The 8,278-nt window shown below is 39.7% G+C and overlaps 1 pseudogene; it reads left to right on the top strand.

Moving 5' to 3' along the window:
• The first annotated feature begins 4,164 nt into the window (after positions 1-4,164).
• On the top strand, positions 4,165-4,816 carry LOC105865239 (neugrin pseudogene; annotated as a pseudogene).
• Positions 4,817-8,278: the final 3,462 nt, after the last annotated feature.

The following is an 8,278-nucleotide window of genomic DNA, read 5'->3' as shown; positions in this document are numbered from 1 at the left end:
AGTGGGGCTCAGCAAGGTGTATTTGAACATGACTTCCAGGTGAATTTCATGGCTTAAGGACTCTTTGATTTCCAAACAAGTTCAAGACCGGCTCCCAAAATTCAACAACAAAATGCACAAAAACGGTAAGATCAAATGACAGGAAGCAGTACTGGATTTTCTGGGCTTTGTTTTCCTCGTGCAAATCCCTGTAAGACTGAGATACACATTGCACTAAAAATCTTTAAAAGTGCTAAGAAATGCAGATAATTACTTCCATTTTCCTAACATGCCTAGCTCATTTACAACAAGGTATTCTTTATCAGTATAGTCAGGTTAGACTGTCTTCCCCCTGACCTACTTGTTGTACAGTACAAGACAAATACATGGGCTTTTCCAATGGCAAATTCTTCTAACATATGATCACTAGGAAGAGACCTACCTAATGGTAAGAGAAGAATTTAGCATTCATTCCCAAGTTTAGTGTTTTTAAATAAAATCTTTTAATAGCTCCTATGAGCAAAAGAAAAGCTGAGTTGACATTTTAAAGAACAATGGAAGTCACTATTATTTGCTGTGCATGTGTTATCTAGAGAAGATGCCAAGAAGTTGGTTTGCTTAGAGTTCACATCGGCTTTGGATTTGACAAATACAAGTGTCAAACATAAACGTTCAGGTATTTGTCTGGAGTTAAACCTACACAATGTTCTATGTCAGCAGGCCAGAGAAATTTGCCAAAGCAGGCCAGAGAAACTCATCACTCACCTTTAATCTTTTGTAGGTATTTGGGATGATAGAGGAGACTTCAGGCCATGATTCTACAAAAATATTAGGGACGAACACTGATTCCTTATTGAAGACACCAGAACTGGTTCTTCAGTAGAATCTCACAAATTCATTAATATAACAATTCAGACCAGAGAAAGAGGCAGGGACCAGATTTCCTGAAATAGCAAGTACTCTTATTTTCTGAGATATATCAGTTGAATAGAAGCTGTCAATGCTTGCAAATCTAGCATAAACATTCATATATGTTTTATTTTGTAGCCACTTCTTGCTCCACACTTAAGAGTTTGGCCATCAAAGAGAAAGGTAACCTAGATGACAAAAATCTGCAATCCATGTTATTTAAGGAATTGTTGAAACATTAATTTATTTTTAGATTGGGAAAGATAAAACTTAGAAGATGGTTTCTACTATTTGAAGGAAGACCCATAGGATTATTTTCTATACATTTAGCTCCATAAGATAAAACTAGAACTAACTGAAAAAAATTCTAAGGGAAACTAAATGATTAAATAGGTAATGATTAAATACCCCTTAAATATTTTTCTAATAATTTGAGCCATCCTAAATTAAAATAAACTTCAAGCAGTAAGTCCCCATTCCTGCAATATCCAAATAGAGGATAGATGATGATGTTAATAGAATTTCTGTATTACACGAAAAAGAAAAGTGGAGAAAGAAAATGTATTATAATGGGTAAGAGCAGGGATCTGTGACTTTGAGCAAGTTGCATAATTCCACCTATAAATGGGAAGAGAAAAAGTCACATCTCAGACCTGTTGTTAGATTTAAATGAGATAGGGTCAGGAAAAGGTTCACTACTATGCCTGGTACATAGGAAAAGCTTCATAAATGTAAGGCATATATATAACTAACACCATGGTAATAACATATCTAGTAATTAACATCATAAATCAATTACTCTACAATAAAGAAACTTTTGTGACATACCTCTTCTTCTCTTAGTTAGGATTCTAGTTTTCCATTTAATTTGTTTGACAGGAAACATAGACAATGAACATCTTGGTGCATTAGTAAGTCATTCCACCAAATTGATCAAGCTTCTTGGATATAACTGACCTTGGTATTTTTGGTAGATTATAGTACCACCCTCTATTATTTGCTCGCCTCTTCACTATAAAAGGGTAACATATACCCACCCATTGCCATGTGACTTGCAGGATCTCCATGAAAGCAGGGTGTACTTCCCAATGCTCCCCTTATTGTAAGCCTTGGCTATGTGACTTGCTTTGACCAATAGCATGTGAGCTGACATCACATGAGCCACATGCAGCAAAAGCTTGAAGACACATTGATTGTTCCTGGAAGCCCTGTGTTCTTTCCCTTAACCACAAGAAATGTAGAAAGAATGTATATATTGGAGCTAAAATGTAGACAGAAAATACAGCCATGCATCACTTAACATTGGGAATATGTTCTGAGAAATGCATCGTTAAACAGTTTTGTTGCTGTGCAAATATCATAGAGTACACTTACACAAATCTATATGGTATAGCCTGCTACACACCTAGGCCATATGTATGGTCTAGCCTATTGCTCCTAGGGTACAAACCTGTACAGCATGCTACTGTACTGAATACTGTAGGCAACTGTGACACAATGGTAAGTATTTGTTTATCTAAAAATACCTAAACTTAGAAAAAGTACAGGAACAATAAGGTATAAAAGATTACAATGGTACACCTGTATAGGGCACTTAACCACGAGTAGAGCTTGCCCGACTGGAAGTTGCCCTGGATGAGTGAATGAGTGAATGGGAGTGACTATAAGGGGCTAGGACATCACGTACACTACTGTAGGCTTTATGAACACTGTACACTTAGGTTATACAAGATTTATTTAAAAATCTTTTTTCTTCAATAATACATTTACCTTAGCTTACTATAACTTTTTACTTTATAATTTTTTTTAACTTTTTGACTTTTTGTAATACCATACTTTAAAACACAAACACATTTTACAGCTGTACAAAAATATTTTTCTCAACATCCTCACTCTATAAGCTTTTTTCTATTTTTTATTTTTTTTGTCTTCAATTTTTTTTTATTTATTTTTTTATTTTTATTTTTTTTATTTATTTATTTTTTACTTATTTTTTTTTATTTCGGCATATTATGGGGCTACAGATTTTAAGGTTTCAATAAATGCCCATTTCCCCCCTCCCTCCAAAAGTCTGAGTCTCCATCATGACCATCCCCCAGATGGTGCACATCTCACTCATTATGTATGTATATATCCGCCCCCCTCCCCCCTCCCACCTATTTTTTATTTTTATACTTTTTAAAAATGCTTGTTAAAACTAAGACACAAACACATACATTAGCCTAGGCCTACCTAGGGTCAGGATCATCAATATCACTTTTCCCAATGTTTTCTGCCTCTACCACTTGTCCCACCAGAAGATCTTCAGAGCAATAACACACATGGAGCTGTCATTTCTTATGATAACAACGCCTTCTTCTGGAATCCCTCCTGAAGGACCTGCCTGAGGCTGTTTTACAGTTAACATTTTTATAAGCAGGCGTACACTCTAAAATAACGGTAGTACAATAAATACATAAACATGGTGGTTTATTGTCGTTATCAAGTACAATGCACTGTACATAATCGCATCAATATGGGCTATACTTTTATAGACTGGCAGCGCAGTGGGTTTGTCTGCACCAGCGTCCCCACGGACGTGTGAGGGATGCGTTGCACCACAACCTTACAACAGCTAAGATGTGGCTGGCCGATAGGAATTTCATGTATGACCACTGTCCATACATGCTGTCCTTCGCTGATGAATGTCACGCAGTTCCTTCGGTCTGCATCTCAGAATGTCAAGACCTGGTGCCCTCACTAGCTGAGGGTTTGAGCCCGGGCAGGTGGCGGGCTGGGACTCCGGCCCGGAGCCGAAGGGGCAGGAGCTGTGCAGGAGCCGGAGGTGGACGGACCCCTCCCCAGCCCTCAGCCTGAAGCAGGGCCCCTCCCTGCGCTCCAGGCCGTGTCCCTTGGCGCCCACGTCCTGCTGCTGCGTCCATCCGCAGCCTCCCTTTTTCCTTCCCATCCATTGTCAGGGACGCAAGGGCAGGTGTTCAGCTCTCTTAAGGACCACAAGTCCCTGCGCTGGCGACGATTTCATCACCGGTTTCGAGTTCGGCGCGCTTACAGGCAGTTATTATTCCAGGTGTCAGGTGGCTGGGGCCACGTCCCGAGCGGCTCTAAGCCGGCAGACGTGGCGCGGTGGCCCCCCGGCCTGGACGCTCTGCGATTAGCCTGAGGTTCTGCAAACACCCAGCTTGCTTCGACGCCCGGCTGCCACCATTGGTTCTCTCTTCCTGAACCCTGAAAAAGACAGGAAGAAAAGCAATCCAATTCCAGAAAATTCTGAGGCCAATGGAGGCACCAAGTGCCCTGCCCAGATCCCTGACTTGGGAAGCTACAGAGAGGACCCGGTGTTTGCATAAGGGATTTGCAGAGACCTGGTCAGTTCCCAGGTGGGCTGGCTGACGGCTTTGACGTCAGCACCAATGTGATCCCAGGGGTTTTAAAAAGCAACTTTGTGTTCACATCAGAGCAGAAACTGTCACAGGGTCAAAAAGTCCTTAAAGAAAGCTGGGCTTGCCCACTCCCTGTGGCAGCTCGGAGATACCTGGAAGGTGCTCTGTGAAGGTCACTCTGTACCAGGCCTTTTGCTGATGCCAGGGGATGAAGCGTCATCCAAAGGCCAGAGTCACAGCATGGCTGGCTTCGTAGGTGACAAGAGTCAAACACTCACAGTACCAATACACCGAGGAGACAGAAGAGAAGGAATAAAGGAGTCCAGGCCCTAGAGAAGGAGAGCTTTATGCCTGTCGCTGCAGCCCACGGCCATCAGAGAGAGCTGCAAAAGTTCTGCAGCGACTGTGAGGGCACTAGGAGAAGTGACAGCGACGGATTGCCAAGCGATAAGGAGTCCAAGGCAGGGAAACCAGGTGACCAGAACTGCAGCGATAAAATAGCGCAGAAGTTCTTTGACAGCAAGGGGAACTTCCTGTACAGAATTTGAACTGGGGCTTGGCTTGTGGAGGCGCCAAGTGAAATGCATCTATTCATTTCTGGGGCAGGTATGTTTGGAGCTGCCTAGATTTCTGTGTGTGGATGAGCCACCTTGGAACAGGAGGAAGTGATGAGCCTGGAATGCCAGAGGAAAGAGCTGCTCGGATAGACTCAAACTTCCTGGAGCTCTGCTCCCATTCTGACCCCCGTAGATCTTCAGTATGCACCCTTCTTGCTTGGGCTCTCTGTGTGCTGAAAACCAGCCCATGTTGCATGAGTTGTTATGAGTTTCTGTGCTATTTGCAATATATGTTCGAGAGGAAATGAAACAAACAAAAAGAAAGTGAAGACCTGAGGAGCAGTGCTGCAGCCACCAATATGCTAGCTGCCAAAATATAATGAGGGCAAAAAAAATAAATGTTTGTTATTGTAAGTTAATGGGATTTTATGGTTGCTGCCACTGAAGCAAATCTGAAAATACAGAAATCTGAACCAGGCTACAGCAATTGGTACCAAAAGTAGGGCGATAACCTAACAAAGACATAAAGTATGAGCCATTGGCCTCAGAGCGAGGTGGGAGGTGACAAGGGAAATATGGGAAGCTGAGAAAAATGATGACCTGTGTTATTCAGTGATGTCATGTTTGGAAAAATGTCATCTGTGATAGCATGGATGTGAGCTAATGCACCTATTGAATTTGTAGCTTTAGACAAAGACATTATAAAGTAAGAATTTTGCTCAGGTGCACAGGTTGTTATTTTTAGCTGCTTTTGACAAGGCATTACAAGAATAAAAGGAACTCAATAGAATTTGGATGAAGGTATATGAAGTGGATCCTGGGATGAAAGCATATAGAGAGAATCCAGATACTTACATACTAACAGGATTGAAAGGTGCAGTTAATTTTTCATCTATAACCAGTAAAAGAAAATATTGAGAGAGGCTTGGGCAATAAAACGTAGACTAGATCTCAAGGAAAAGACCAAATCTTTAGTATGGTCATTACCTTCTTAGTTAAACACTGCAAATGGTTTAAAATTGCCCATAGAAGGCCGGGCACGATGGCTCACACCTGTAATCCTAGCATTCTGGGAGGCCAAGGCGGGTGGATCGCTCAAGGTCAGGAGTTTGAAACCAGCCTGAGCAAGAGTGAGACCCCATCTCTACTAAAAATAGAAAGAAATTAATTGGCCAACTAAAAATATATAGAAAAAATTAGCCGAGCGTGGTGGCGGCATGCCTGTAGCCCCAGCTACTTGGGAGGCTGAGGTAGAAGGATCGCTTGAGCCCAGGAGTTTGAGGTTGCTGTAAGCTAGGCTAATGCCACAGCACGCTAGCCCGGGCAACAAAGTGAGACTCTGTCTCAAAAATAAATAAAATAAAATAAAATAAAATTACCCATAGAAAATGTTTTAGTTAAAGAAAATAATATTCAGGATAAAAAGATGTGAATATGGCTCATCTAGGAAGCTAGTAAACTCAAAATAAATCTAGGTAGAGAGGTGGGCCTCAAAAAAAATTGTGGGTATAACTATTGGCAGATAGAGCTATTTGGATGCCAATAAAGGTTTGACAGATTGTACTGTCATCCCTCAGTTTCCAATGGGAATTGGTTCCAGGACCTCCACAGGTACTAAAATTTGTGGATGCTCAAGAGTCCCTTATATAAAATGGTGTACTATTTACATATAACCTAAACACATCATCCTGTATACTTCAAATCACCTCTAGATTACTTATAATATCTCACAGAATTTAAATACTATGTAAATAGTTTTTATAGTATATTGTTTAGGGAATGATAACAAGAAAAAAAATCTGTATATGTTCAGTACACTTTTTTAAAAAAATCATTTTGATCAGTGTTTGGTTGAATCCATGGATATAGAAATCCTGAATACAGAGGTCCAACTGTACTAGCAAAAGTGCCACCACCCAGGAGTAAAAGGAAGAGTGTGACAAATCAAAACTTAAAAGAATTTTGGGGAGCCCAAATTTCCACCATAAGATACTATTAGGCTGATGAATCCGCTTAGTACCCAAGGAGGACATATTCTCAAAGGTTCCCTTCAGATATAGCCATGGAAGATGGTGGAAAAGAAAGGACATCCCAAAAGATGAAGCCAAAAGCTGTAGGAAACTGTGAACTGAGAGCTCTTAGACAACAGAACTGTAGTTTATCAAGGAATTTCTTTTTTGTTACTATAGCAAAGCTGACTCAGTCTATTTATTGAGAAATCAAAATGCAACCATAAAATGAAATATATGTGTGTATATACATATCTATGAATTAGCTTCAGCAACATACCAAGAATCACTCATTTGAACATGTTATACTTCAGCTATACATAAGCCTGACTAGAGTTAAAAGAATATTAATATAAGAACTGAATTTTTCAACATTATCAGACATTTAAATATACTGAATGAGTGCTTTTTTTTCAGAAAATAAAGTGTATGATGTAAGATAGCATTGAAACTTTTTTTTTTTTTTTTGAGACAGAGTCTCGCTTTGTTGCCCAGGCTAGAGTGAGTGCCGTGGCGTCAGCCTAGCTCACAGCAACCTCAAACTCCTGGGCTCGAGCGATCCTCCTGCCTCAGCCTCCCGAGTAGCTGGGACTACAGGCATGTGCCACCATGCCCAGCTAATTTTTTATATATATATATCAGTTGGCCAATTAATTTCTTTCTATTTATAGTAGAGACGGGGTCTCGCTCTTGCTCAGGCTGGTTTTGAACTCCTGACCTTGAGCAATCCGCCCGCCTCGGCCTCCCAAGAGCTAGGATTACAGGCGTGAGCCACAGCGCCCGGCCAGCATTGAAACTTTTAAAAATAGTTTTCATAAAATAAAAATATTTTCATTGGCCTTAATAAACAGAAGGATATCAACTTTTTAAACTGTAAACAGCATATAATCAAATTTTATTGTTTTATTTTAATCTGACAATCTTTGTCTTACCACTGGAGAATTTAATCTATTTATATTTAATTATTAATACATTTGGTTAAATCTACCATCTTGTCATTTGTTTATGTTTATGTATTATGTGTTGCATTATTTGCTGTGATTGCCTTCTTTTGGATTAACCAATAATTTTTATTTTTATAATTTATATTATTTTATTATTCCATTTTTTGTGCTTTACCTTCTCTTCTGCCTCTCTCTCCTTCCTCCAAGATCAACATCTTACTATATGAAGATTTCACAATGCTCATAATGAGTTTGTGATGGTGAAAAATTCATACCTTTTGTTTGACTGAAAATGTTTTCATTTTGCTTTCACATTTGAAGTATATTCAATGGGTATTGAATTCTGGATTGGAAGATGTTTTCTTTCCGTAATTTAAAGGTTGTATTCTGCCATTATCTGACTCACATCATTTCTGTTGTAAAGTTATTCATCCGTATTACTACTGCTCCTTTCAATGTAACCTTTTATTGCACTGTTTTTCAATTTCCTCTTTGCTTTT

This window comes from Microcebus murinus, chromosome 15 (genome assembly GCF_040939455.1).
Source record: "Microcebus murinus isolate Inina chromosome 15, M.murinus_Inina_mat1.0, whole genome shotgun sequence".
Classification (NCBI taxonomy): Eukaryota; Metazoa; Chordata; class Mammalia; order Primates; family Cheirogaleidae; genus Microcebus; species Microcebus murinus.
This window is presented reverse-complemented; position numbering and strand designations above follow the sequence as displayed.